This window comes from Henckelia pumila, chromosome 3 (genome assembly GCF_033568475.1).
Source record: "Henckelia pumila isolate YLH828 chromosome 3, ASM3356847v2, whole genome shotgun sequence".
NCBI classification, from domain to species: domain Eukaryota; kingdom Viridiplantae; phylum Streptophyta; class Magnoliopsida; order Lamiales; family Gesneriaceae; genus Henckelia; species Henckelia pumila.
Genome location: NC_133122.1, coordinates 122,336,657 through 122,350,118, shown reverse-complemented (window position 1 = coordinate 122,350,118; position 13,462 = coordinate 122,336,657). Strand labels below are relative to the sequence as shown.

The 13,462-nt window shown below is 38.3% G+C and overlaps 2 long non-coding RNA genes across 2 annotated transcripts; both read left to right on the top strand.

Annotated features, from left to right (window-relative positions):
• The first annotated feature begins 336 nt into the window (after nt 1-336).
• On the top strand, nt 337-1,319 carry LOC140893481 (uncharacterized). The gene is made up of 3 exons (XR_012153157.1): nt 337-374; nt 464-506; nt 1,050-1,319. It is a non-coding gene; the product is annotated as an uncharacterized lncRNA (long non-coding RNA).
• A 5,837-nt stretch (nt 1,320-7,156) lies between these two features.
• Nucleotides 7,157-8,661, top strand: LOC140893480 (uncharacterized). Its single transcript, XR_012153156.1, has 4 exons — nt 7,157-7,286; nt 7,655-7,717; nt 7,807-7,849; nt 8,392-8,661. It is a non-coding gene; the product is annotated as an uncharacterized lncRNA (long non-coding RNA).
• Nucleotides 8,662-13,462: the final 4,801 nt, after the last annotated feature.

Here is a 13,462-nt window from a genome sequence, read left to right as displayed (position 1 = left end):
GGAATGAATTTGATGGTTTTGATCTTCTAGCTTTGATGTTCTTGAAGTTTGGTTAAAGAGTGATGTGTATATCATGTCCTTATGATTTCCAGATATGTTTCGATTGATATATACTTGCTGATATGTTGAGTTGGAGTTGTTGAACCATCTGATATGAATGTTAGAAATGATTTAGAGTTGTTCGGGATCGCCAAAGTAATACCGAAATGCCGTCGAACTCTTGAATCGAAATGATTTGCTATTGTTCTTGGAATCTGAAGTTGTTGAACTATTAGCTGATGATTCCTTGTTTGTTATGCTATGATTTCAGTGTGTAAACAGGACAAGTGAACTCCGAGAACGTTGAATTCGAAACCGATAGAAGAACACACAAGGTTGGTTGAGTTTCCTTTGAAGTTATTGTGGAAGGTTGAGTTGATATTGAACAGAATTTGAGTTGTGTTTGGTAATTGATCTTGGACAGAATTGGACAAGCTCAAAGACATCCTAGACATCACATTTGAAAGGTAAAAGTGGACTACTATTTGATTGGGATTACAACTTCGAGATGGTTTGTATCGAGTTCCCACAATTCACATACTTGTTTGCTTAAGTGCTCTTATGTGTTTTACCTTGATTACTTGGATAAGTCTTTGATATAATGAATGCTTTGATTATGATATATGTTGCATTCATCTTGATGACTTATTCCTTGAATTTGAAATGAACGGACACGTTCGAATAGACGATTTGAGGGATTGTATATGTATGGCCTGGGTGGTTGTTTTAGCCTAGTGTCTGAACTACATATATAATGGCTTCAAAGTCTAGAGGAGCAAGATAGTAGCCCCACCTCGATAGGGTGTGTCGGTGGATTAGCTATGATATCTTCTTCTCGGGATCCCAGTCGATGAATGACGAAATGAACCTTGTTTTGAAAGCATGCATTGTATTTACTTCTATATCATGATTGTGGATATTGATTATGCATGTTTAGTTGCTTTTACTGGGAAATCTATTTCTCACCGAGTTATCCGGCTATTGTTTTGTTGTATGTGTCATTGCAATAGGAGGAAGTGGAACCGGGCAAAGGCGGACTTAAAGAACAAGGGATGAAATCGATATAGCGTGAGGATCCGAGTTAGGAGTTATGTGTGCTGTCATGAAGTTTATTGAGTCTTAAACATGATCATGTTAGAAGATACTTGTACCAAGACTTGTAGATGATTGAGTTGTGGTTTTGTTGATGTTTATAGGATTGGAAATATGTTGTAAATCCTTGAATCAACATAAGGTGTCTTGAACTTGATATATGACAATGTTATTGCATGTTATGAGAATTATGATTATGTTGTAAAGCCTTGGAATGGTTTATTCCTAACAATTTATAGCATGTTAGAATGCATGTTAGATGTTATGATTGATTAAACCATGTCTAGACTTTGGTAGGACATGATCTTGAATCAATCATAGGCATGATCTCGTTTTTGACAGCAGCTGAGCCATATTTTTTTCTGTTGGTTTGGCTGGCGCACGGGCGAGCTCCTGCTCGCGCGCGCGAGCCAAGCCAGGGGGCCTCGGTCCCATTGGCCGCGCGCGCGCGCGAGGGGTGATGCCCGCGCCGTGCGCCAGAGCAATTTATTTTAAAAAAAAAAAAATTTTTTTTCTTTTGTTTAGACTTTTATTATTGTCTAACATGGTTTAATAATGATTAATGAGTTTAATGAGAGATTAGAACTCGGGTCATCACAACAGGTGGTATCAGAGCAAGACAATTCTGGACTTAGATAGACAATGAGTGGGGTAGATCGAGTCATCTGCTTTACTTATTTATGATCTATGCTATGATTTAATTACGTGATTGAATTACATGGTTTAAATGATAACATGATTTACTTTCAAGTAATTTATTACAGTATTGTATTTATTTTATTTGAAAGTATGAGTACTATAATTAACGACACATGTTTACTGGAATATCTGGAATGATTAGAGGCATGTGATCTGTTAATTATGATATGCTACCTGATTATCGGATTTGATTGGAAGCATGTCTTGTTGAGTACTTGTTCTTCGATTCTTTATTTACACCTGAATCAGAACCGAGTCTTGATCAGAGGTAAGATGATCAGAGGAGGACTGAGATAATTTAATGATTTGGTATCCTAACCATTTTGATAATCAGATATGTCTCGACGACCAGGAAGACCTTCTCTTCGACCACAGGTTCCTACTCTACCACAGGTTCCTATTCCTCTGCCAGAACAGACAGTTCATACTCCACCGACAGTTGTTACACCGATAGTGCCTCGAGCTACTGCAGTGCCGAGTAATGAACAGGGAAGTACGTCAAGAGATATGACTGATATGACAGCAACTCCTATGGAAACACTTCTGAAACGTTTCCAATTCTACAAGCCGCCTACTTTGAAAGGTACAGAAAATGCTGTTGAATGCGAGGGATGGCTTGATGATATGGAGATGCTATTTGATTCACTTGACTATGGGGATGAACGGAGAGTTAGATTGATTGGGCACCAGTTGCATGAAGTTGCGAAGAGCTGGTGGTTCACTACAAAAAGAGCTGTGGAGCGTAGAGGAACTGTACTGACTTGGAATGTCTTCAAAACTGAGTTCTACCAACGCTTCTTTCCTGTGTCTTACCGCAAGGATAAAGGGGCTGAGTTTGCAAATCTGAAACAGGGGAATTTGAATATCGAAGACTACGTTGCAAAATTCTCTACATTGCTACGTTTTGCTCCACATGTTGCTGACAGTGACGAGGCTATGGCTGATCAGTTTATCAATGGCCTGAGTCCGGATGTTTTTACACTGGTGAATACAAGGCGACCGAATACCTTTGCTGATGCCTTGAACAGTGCCAAGGGAGCGGAACCTGGTTTGATACAGCAGCGAGGAGCTTCGTATACCGCACAACCTCTGAGACAGTCACAACCTGCAGCTCCAACTCCGCAACAGTCTTTTCGATTTGAAGGTGGTAGTAGCAGTGGAAAGAAAGGGTTCTTGCAAGCAAGAGGAAAACAGTTTAAGAAGTCTGGGAGCAGTTCTTCGAGTTCCAGTGGTACGAAGCAGAAGTCAGGAGTGTTCTGCAACAGTTGTGGTGGAAATCATCCAACCGATCAGTGCCGAGGTGTATCTGGGAGGTGCCATATATTCCAACAGACGGGTCATTTTGCAAGGGTGTGTCCTCAGAGAAATACTGGACAGGCAAGAGGTGCATAGTCATCACGATCAGTGGCTCAACCTGGAAGATAGGCCTCTTCTGTTCATTCTTTCCAGCCAGCACATCCACAGCAGCAGACTCGACCAGGTGGAGGTCAGGCAGGCAATCAGCCTCAGAGACAGCAGGCTCATGTCTTTGCTTTGACTGAGGAGCAGGCACAGGGAGCACCTGATGATGTGATTGTAGGTAACTGTTCTATTTCTGGTTATTCTGCTTATGTGTTGTTTGATACCGGTGCATCCCATACGTTTCTATCTGCCAAATTTGTTGCATTGCATTCTTTGCCTGTTGAGTCATTACCAGTTGTAGTATCTGTTTCTTCTCCTTTGGGGAGGGGTCTTATCTCGATTCAGATAGTAAAGAATTGTGTACTACAGTATGAGGGTAATGAGATTGAGATCGATTGTTTTGTACTTGGTATGTCTGATTTTGATTGTATTATTGGGATTGATATGCTGAATAAGTACAGAGCTACCGTCGATTGCTTTCAGAAGGTAGTGAGATTCAGACCTGAGATGGCTGGAGAATGGAAATTATATGGTAAGGGTTCACGTGCTAAGATTCCTCTTATTTCTGTATTATCTATGACCCGACTTTTGCAGAAAGGAGCAGAGGGATTTCTTGTTTATGCGGTGGATACGTTGAAAACTAGCCCGAACCTGGCTGACTTGCTAGTGGTTAGTGAATTTGCGGACGTCTTTCCGGATGAGATTCCAGGATTACCTCCGTATCGTGAGATTGACTTCAACATTGAACTGATGCCTGGAACTGCACCGATTTCGAAGGCACCATATCGAATGGCACCAGTGGAATTAAAAGAGTTGAAAGAACAGTTAGAAGATTTATTGGCCAAGGGATACATTCGACCCAGTGTTTCTCCTTGGGGTGCTCCAGTTCTGTTTGTCAGAAAGAAAGACGGATCAATGAGATTGTGTATTGATTACCGGCAACTGAACAAGGCTACGGTAAAGAACAAATACCCTTTGCCTCGTATTGATGATTTATTTGACCAGTTGCAGGGTTCTTCTGTGTATTCCAAGATTGATCTGAGATCTGGATACCATCAGCTGAGAGTTAGGGATTCTGATATTCCTAAGACTGCGTTCAGAACCAGGTATGGCCATTATGAGTTTATAGTTATGCCGTTTGGTTTGACGAATGCTCCAGCTGTATTCATGGCTTTGATGAACCGTGTGTTTCAGAAGTATCTCGATGATTTTGTAATTATCTTTATTGATGATATTCTGATATATTCCAAGAATCTGATTGATCATGCTGAACATCTGAGAACAGTTTTGAAAACCTTACGAGCCGAGAAATTGTATGCTAAACTTTCGAAATGTGAGTTTTGGCTGAAACAGGTTGTCTTTCTTGGACATATTATATCTGGAAATGGTATTTCTATGGATCCAAGTAAAGTAGAAGCAGTGATCAGTTGGTCAAGACCGACATCTGTTCCTGAGATCCGGAGTTTTATGGGATTGGCTGGGTATTATCGTCGATTTATCAAAGATTTTTCCAGTATTGCGAAGCCAATTACTCAGTTAACTCAGAAAAATGCTCCTTTTGTCTGGTCTGAAGCTTGTGAATCTAGTTTTCTTGAGTTGAAGACACGACTGACCAGTGCACCAGTCTTGACGATTCCTTCAGGTACTGGTGGTTTCACTGTTTACTGTGATGCATCTCATCGAGTATTAGGGTGTGTCTTGATGCAGCGAGGACATGTGATTGCTTATGCCTCAAGACAGTTGAAGTCTCACGAAACCAGATATCCGATTCATAATCTTGAATTGGCCGCCATTGTATTTGCTTTGAAGATTTGGCGACATTATCTGTACGGGGAGCAGTTTGAGATTTATTCTGATCACAAGAGTCTGAAGTATCTATTTTCACAGTCAGAATTGAATATGAGACAGCGGAGGTGGCTTGATTTGCTTAAAGACTTTGATTGTGAGATTAAGTACTATCCAGGGAAATCGAATGCGGCAGCAGATGCACTTAGTCGAAAGGTATGTTCTTTGTCCTTATCGACGATTGGTGTATCAAATTTGATTGAAGACTGTTGTCTGTCTGGGTTAGTATTTGATACGAATTATCAACCTCTTCGACTCTATCAAATGAAAGCTGAACCAGCTTTATTGGTAAGAATTCGAGATGCTCAGAAACTTGATCAGAATATACAGAATTCGATTGAGAAAGTCAGATCAGGGCATGTATCTGAATACCGGGTTCGAGATGATCTTCTTTATGTTCACAATCGCCTTGTAGTGCCTGATATTTCTGATGTGCGACAACAACTACTGACAGAGGCGCATTGTAGTCGTTATAGTATTCATCCTGGAGGTAGGAAGATGTATAATGATCTGAAGACTCGATACTGGTGGAAACCAATGAAGTCTGATATCACTGATTTTGTATCTCGGTGTCTGAACTGCCAACAGGTGAAGGCTGAAAGGAAGAAACCGCCTGGCTTGTTACAGAGTTTATCCGTGCCTGAATGGAAATGGGATCATATTTCCATGGATTTCGTGACGAGATTACCTCGATCTTCTAGAGGTTATGATGCTATCTGGGTGATTATCGATAGATTGACGAAGTCTGCGTGTTTTATACCTTATCGTATGACGTACAGACATGATCAGATGGCAGAGATTTATGTCCGTGAAGTTGTCAGATTACATGGTGTGCCGAAGTCTATTGTATCAGATCGTGATCCTCGATTTACATCTCACTTCTGGCATAGCTTACAGAGTGCTTTGGGTACTCAGCTTCGTTTGAGCACAGCTTATCATCCACAAACAGACGGGCAGTCTGAGCGTACCATTCAGACATTGGAGGACATGTTGAGAGCTGTAGTGCTTGATTTTGGCACGAGTTGGCAAGATTCATTACCTCTTTGTGAATTCTCGTACAACAACAGCTACCAATCGAGTATTGGAATGGCTCCATTTGAAGCTTTATACGGAAGAAAATGTCGATCTCCTTTGTACTGGGATGATATTTCAGAAGTACCTGACACTGGCCCTGATATGATACGTGATCTGACTGATCAAGTGAAGCTTATTCAGACAAGAATGAAGACAGCTCAAGATAGACAAGCGAAATATGCTAACATTCGATGTCGACCTTTGTCTTTTGAACAGGGGGATCGAGTATTCCTGAAGATTTCTCCTTTCAGAGGTACAGTCAGATTTGGCAAGCGAGGGAAGTTGTCTCCACGCTACATTGGTCCGTATGAAATTCTGGAGAAAATAAGCAATCTTGCCTATCGATTAGCTCTTCCTCCGGCGTTATCTGGAATACATGATGTTTTTCATGTATCAATGCTTCGAAAGTATCTTTCTGATGAATCTCATGTACTTCAATCTGATGAAGCTGAACTCGACGAGACTTTGAGTTATTTCGAAAAGCCGATTCAGATTCTTGATCGTAAAGAGAAGCAACTTCGTACGAAGACTATTCCGCTTGTGAAGGTTCAGTGGAGTCGTCATGGTATTACAGAAGCGACTTGGGAGACTGAATCAGATATGAGACAACGATTTCCAGAGTTATTTTCTTGATGTGAGTCTCCTTTAGTTTTCTGTTATCTGATATCTGTGATATGATTTGTTGATATTACTAAGATTTCGAGGACGAAATCGAGTCTTAGTGGGGGGGGGGGGAATTGTAACGCCCGAAATTATTTAATTTTAATCCGAGAATAATTAATTTGGGAATATTTGGAGTTTTGATTTAAATTCTAATATTCTTAAATTGATTAGGATTGAAATTGAATGAATGGAGGAATTAAGGACTAAATTGCAATTATTGCATAGTTGAGGGGCTAAAGTGCAAAATTGTGATTGTTAGTGGGACACTTGTTATTCCTAGGCTTAGTCACGTGTAATTATCTTGCAATTCCATCAGATTCTTCAGCCCAAGGAAAGAAAAGAACCGAGAGCAACTTTCAAGAGATCTTCAAGCTTCATCTTCATCTTCAAATCCTTATATCTTGAGCTACGGTTATCCGAATTCGATTCCGAAAGATGTTTTGGAATCCTCTCGACAAGACCTTCGATTTGATGTAAGTTTTTCTGTCTTTCATGTTGGTTTGAGAATTCGAAATGGACAGGGATCAGAAGTTGGAATGAATTTGATGGTTTTGATCTTCTAGCTTTGATGTTCTTGAAGTTTGGTTAAAGAGTGATGTGTATATCATGTCCTTATGATTTCCAGATATGTTTCGATTGATATATACTTGCTGATATGTTGAGTTGAGTTGTTGAACATCTGATATGAATGTTAGAAATGATTTAGAGTTGTTCGGGATCGCCGAAGTAATACCGAAATGCCGTCGAACTCTTGAATCGAAATGATTTGCTATTGTTCTTGGAATCTGAAGTTGTTGAACTATTAGCTGATGATTCCTTGTTTGTTATGCTATGATTTCAGTGTGTAAACAGGACAAGTGAACTCGAGAACGTTGAATTCGAAACCGATAGAAGAACACACAAGGTTGGTTGAGTTTCCTTTGAAGTTCTTGTGGAAGGTTGAGTTGATATTGAACAGAATTTGAGTTGTGTTTGGTAATTGATCTTGGACAGAATTGGACAAGCTCAAAGACATCCTAGACATCACATTTGAAAGGTAAAAGTGGACTACTATTTGATTGGGATTACAACTCGAGATGGTTTGTATCGAGTTCCCACAATTCACATACTTGTTTGCTTAAGTGCTATTATGTGTTTTACCTTGATTACTTGGATAAGTCTTTGATATAATGAATGCTTTGATTATGATATATGTTGCATTCATCTTGATGACTTATTCCTTGAATTTGAAATGAACGGACACGTTCGAATAGACGATTTGAGGGATTGTATATGTATGGCCTGGGTGGTTGTTTTAGCCTAGTGTCTGAACTACATATATAATGGCTTCAAAGTCTAGAGGAGCAAGATAGTAGCCCCACCTCGATAGGGTGTGTCGGTGGATTAGCTATGATATCTTCTTCTCGGGATCCCAGTCGATGAATGACGAAATGAACCTTGTTTTGAAAGCATGCATTGTATTTACTTCTATATCATGATTGTGATATTGATTATGCATGTTTAGTTGCTTTTACTGGGAAATCTATTTCTCACCGGAGTTATCCGGCTATTGTTTTGTTGTATGTGTCATTGCAATAGGAGGAAGTGGAACCGGGCAAAGGCGGACTTAAAGAACAAGGGATGAAATCGATATAGCGTGAGGATCCGAGTTAGGAGTTATGTGTGCTGTCATGAAGTTTATTGAGTCTTAAACATGATCATGTTAGAAGATACTTGTACCAAGACTTGTAGATGATTGAGTTGTGGTTTTGTTGATGTTTATAGGATTGGAAATATGTTGTAAATCCTTGAATCAACATAAGGTGTCTTGAACTTGATATATGACAATGTTATTGCATGTTATGAGAATTATGATTATGTTGTAAAGCCTTGGAATGGTTTATTCCTAACAATTATAGCATGTTAGAATGCATGTTAGATGTTATGATTGATTAAACCATGTCTAGACTTTGGTAGGACATGATCTTGAATCAATCATAGGCATGATCTCGTTTTTGACAGCAGCTGAGCCATATTTTTTTTCTGTTGGTTTGGCTGGCGCACGGGCGAGCTCCTGCTCGCGCGCGCGCGAGCCAAGCCAGGGGGCCTCGGTCCCATTGGCCGGCGCGCGCGCGAGGGGTGATGCCCGCGCGTGCGCAGAGCAATTTATTTTAAAAAAAATTTTTTTTTTTTATTCTTTTGTTTAGACTTTGATTATTGTCTAACATGGTTTAATAATGATTAATGAGATTAATGAGAGATTAGAACTCGGGTCAGCACAGGTTGGGTCCTGGGGGTCTGGGTCGGTCTAGGTCATAGTTGGTCGGGTCAGGTGGTCCGGGTCCGGGTTCGGGTTAGGTGGGCCGGGCTCGGTATGTTAATTGTTAAGTATTTAATAGTTTAAGTGTATTTTGGGCTTCAATAATTAGTTAGAAAAATTATTCGGGCCTCCAAATAATTTTATTTGGGACTTAAATAATTTATTTAAGTTAACCCAATGATTTTTATGGGCTTGGGAGCCCATGAATATTTTTGGGCCAGTCAATGTTTTTTTGGGACAGTCTAGAATTTTATTGGGTTTAATTAAGTTAAGGGGCTTAATATTTTATTTAGGTCCAGTTAAGTTTAATTAAGTTATTTGGGCTAAGATATGATTATTGGGATTTAATTTAAGTATAATGGGCTTAGAGTGAGTGACCAGCAGTCTGGACCAACCAATAAAAAAAAAATTTAACTAAGTCCGGAATATATATTTAATTATTTTATGCATAAAGTCTATTTTAAGTATAAGTATATTATATTATGAAAAATTAATTAAATATATATTACGGACATATTTTTTTAGTGCATGCATTCATGAAATAATTTTATGGCATGATTTGATGTTTAAGGTTGAGCAAGAAAATAATTTTATGTTGGAAGTTGAAGTAGTGTGACAATTTAAGGGGGCAAGTCCCCACATGTTAAGGGCAGTTTACTGTCAATTTAAGGGTAGTTTACTACCAGCAAGAGGTGATTCGTCACCGCCGCGTACGTTGGTTTTAAGAGACTGATCAGTCGAACCATTTAAGTTTAAGGTTACACTATGGATATGACCATGCGATGTTAGAAAAATGTTATGCTCAACAATGTTTATGTATGTATTATATGATTATATTTAAGATCAAGTTTAAGAAAGATTTTAAGTTATGATTCACGATTTTTAAGCATTCTCATTCATGTATATGTTATGTATTAGTATTTCAGTTATATAAATTATTTTTAATCCTTGTTATGTTAGCATGTTGGGCCTCTAGGCTCACTACACTTATATGGTGCAGGTGAGTACGTAGAGGAAGATGTAGTACCTACCGGCGGCGAGGACGTATGAGCGGACAGGCAGTGATCCCCCGCAGCCGTCGTTTGAGTCATTATGAATATTTTTAAGAATTTTAAACTCTGTTATTTATTTATTTCTTTTAAGTCTTTTCAGTGGCAAATTTTAACACTATTTTTATTAAGTAATTTATTGCATGCAAACTTTTAAGTTAATTATTTTGACAGTATTTTATTTAAGTTTGACTCAGATATTTAAGTATAAAATGTTGCATTTTATTTAAGTTATTTTTAAATCTGTTTATTGTTGTGCATATATGTATGGGCATGTATGTACATTTATTTCACTTAGGATATAAAAAAAAAATATTTTTTCTACATATGTTATTGTAGAAAATTTGGTCGTTTCAATAAACATGTTGTAGCATATACGACGATAGCATATCTAAGACGGATCAAGAAAAGATCGTCGTTTGAACATGATTTCAATTTTGAAAGAATTTTCGAAATTCTGAATTTTTAGGGCTGATGATTTCGAGATTGTGCTGCTAATTTGGTGATGCTATCATGTTGAGATCATAGTATTGATGATATTCATGTGTTTAGAATTTCCGGTTTTGATCCGTTATGCCGTCGGTTTGAATTCCGGTCACGGGATCACATTATTAGATTGTTTGATCCTAAATAAGAATGAAATGATATTGAAAGCTCATCTTCAAGTATATATCAATGCATTTCAGATTTGAATTGCAACATATCGATTTCGAGTCGGCGAGCTCGAGAAGTTCGCCGTTGAACCGAGAAAGACTGAAAAAGGTGTGAAGCTAGTTTTTCTTGAATGATTGTAATGATTTGAGCAGATTTTGATAGAAGTTCTTTGATGTCCGTTGTCCAGACTTGGATCATCTAAACTCGAGATCGAAAGGTATGAATAGACATTAATAAGATGGGCAGAATAACTCGAGATTGTTTCTGATTATCGAGTTGCCTAAAATCACATAAATGCATGTTTAATATACGTTAATGTTTACGGTTACATAAATGGGATAGATTATTCAAGAAAGATATCTTCTTGAATTTCTAGCATATTTATGTAAATGTTTACTTGTCTTCTTTGATTTATATTATTTTCTGTATTGAACATGTTTTACGTATTCCATGTGATGCTTACAGATTTGTTGGTATCTTTGAGTGATTATATGATCATATGATTATATGATTGATGTGTTCAAGATGTTGTTTTAGCTTATGTATGATTTGATGCATCCAGATTATGTTGCATTCATCTTGAACTCTAGCCTGAAAAGCACAGAGGGTTGAAAGGCCTAGAGTGCAGATGACGTTTGGAGAACTGTAGTTGAGTGGCATGGAATGTACATTTACTTCCAAAGTCAGATGACTCATGGCACGAAATATAAATTTATTTCCAGAGCTAGATGACTCACTATAGTTGCACCAAAGTAAGGGGAATTGAGATATTTAAAACCACCTCGATTGGGAGAGTCGGTGGTCGGTTAAATATTTTTTCCCGGGATCCCAAAACTACGATTTATTGATATTAGATTTGATAGCCTATTCCTTGACACATGCATTGCATTTATGCATTAACCTAGAGATTTCTATGGTTTAGAATATGCGTTTATATATGCTAGCATATTATTATATTCCATTCAAGATGTGAATGTGTTTATATGCTTGGTATGAGATTACCTTAGATGAATAGTTATGCTTTAAGAATTTAAGGGTCGACTATGATTCTATGATTTACATGTTATTACATGTTTTATGATTGTAGATTATTATGGCATATAGATTCAATATGCTTTAATTATGTATATACATGTTATTCATACTGAGATTTATTCTCACCGGAGTTATCCGGCTGTTGCTTTGTTTGTATGTGTGCATTGCACCAAGTTGGGGCATATGAAAGAGTGGGTGCCCGGTGTGCCATCTTGTGGCTAAGGGCTTTGATGGCTCTTTGTATAAACAATCTTTTGTTTAATATAATTTACACTTTTATTAATGGCAATGACTTTATCTTTCTTCATATTGTTATATTGTGATATACTATTGTTGTTTTGATAAAGACCTTGAATATGCTATAGTGTGTGTAAGATGTGGTAGTACATGGGGATGACTATCATGAAACACATCTTATAGTCACTGTATATTCTAAATGGTTCCTAGTCGATTGAGGCGTCCGTTAATAAGGATAAGGATCACTCGAGATTGAGACTAGCATTTGCGATGCCGAGTACCACGTTTCATTGGTATGGAACATAGAGATGTTCAAAGCATGCAAATGGATATTCATACGATGAATGATCGAACTACCCTATCCGGACTTTCCAAGTGGTTATCACTTATCGAGTGGATGAAGTCCGCGGTTTTGGTTGTACACCATTAGTCCTTACTACTTGAAACATCTTTGAGACTCTATATGCTAGTACTGTGCTTTGACTCGTTTACCGACTCTATTGGGGTCATCAGGTGTCGGAATTGGGTACAGTTACAACACATATATGAGTCGATGCTTTGTTGTCAAGGATTCACCACATACTTGCAAGTGTGGATATCCTATGCAATCTGAGTAGATATTAGTGTGACGAATCTCTGGCCAGAGTACATGATGTGTTTTAAGAAATGGTTTCCTAGTAGCACATGCGATGTCACTATTTGATCTTCAAGATGTATTTCATAGTTATCGAATCTCGAACGACTCTCGATTTACCAATGGTTGTTGATTTGATCGGGATATATGGATGAAGGGACCGTACTGTACGCTGACCAAAATCTATTGGTTCTTGCAGGCACTATCAGTGATACCTAGGGAATCATGGGGCGATGTTGCTAGGCGCTCTTACCATGATTCGATGGGCAAGTCGGAAATTGTTGTTTCGAGTCACAAGGAGTTGTGAGCCCACGGCTAGCTGTATCCCTGAACCATTGAGGGTCACAAAGAGTAATGGATTTTTAATCCCCGTTGAGATAGTTAAATTTAAAGAGTTAAATTTAATGAACAAAGAAGTGGGACTTCTTATTTAAGAGTAGAGAAGTAAGATTTCCTAAAATGACATAGGGATGGGCATTTTTGGAAATCACTGAATTCGGATTCATAAAAATTTATCTTGACTTTAAAAGATGCAGAAATGGTTTCTGTGCACATTGGTGAAATTGGTTTATCAATCTGAGTCACGATGAATTTTATATTAATTTCTGAACATGCGGGCTTTGCTTGTCAGGCTTGAACTTATGACTAATGGGCCCTAAGCTGTTAGCAGCCCACATTATAAATAAGTTATTGCAGTACAAAAATTATACAACAGAGGTCACAATTTTCAAAAACCTAGTT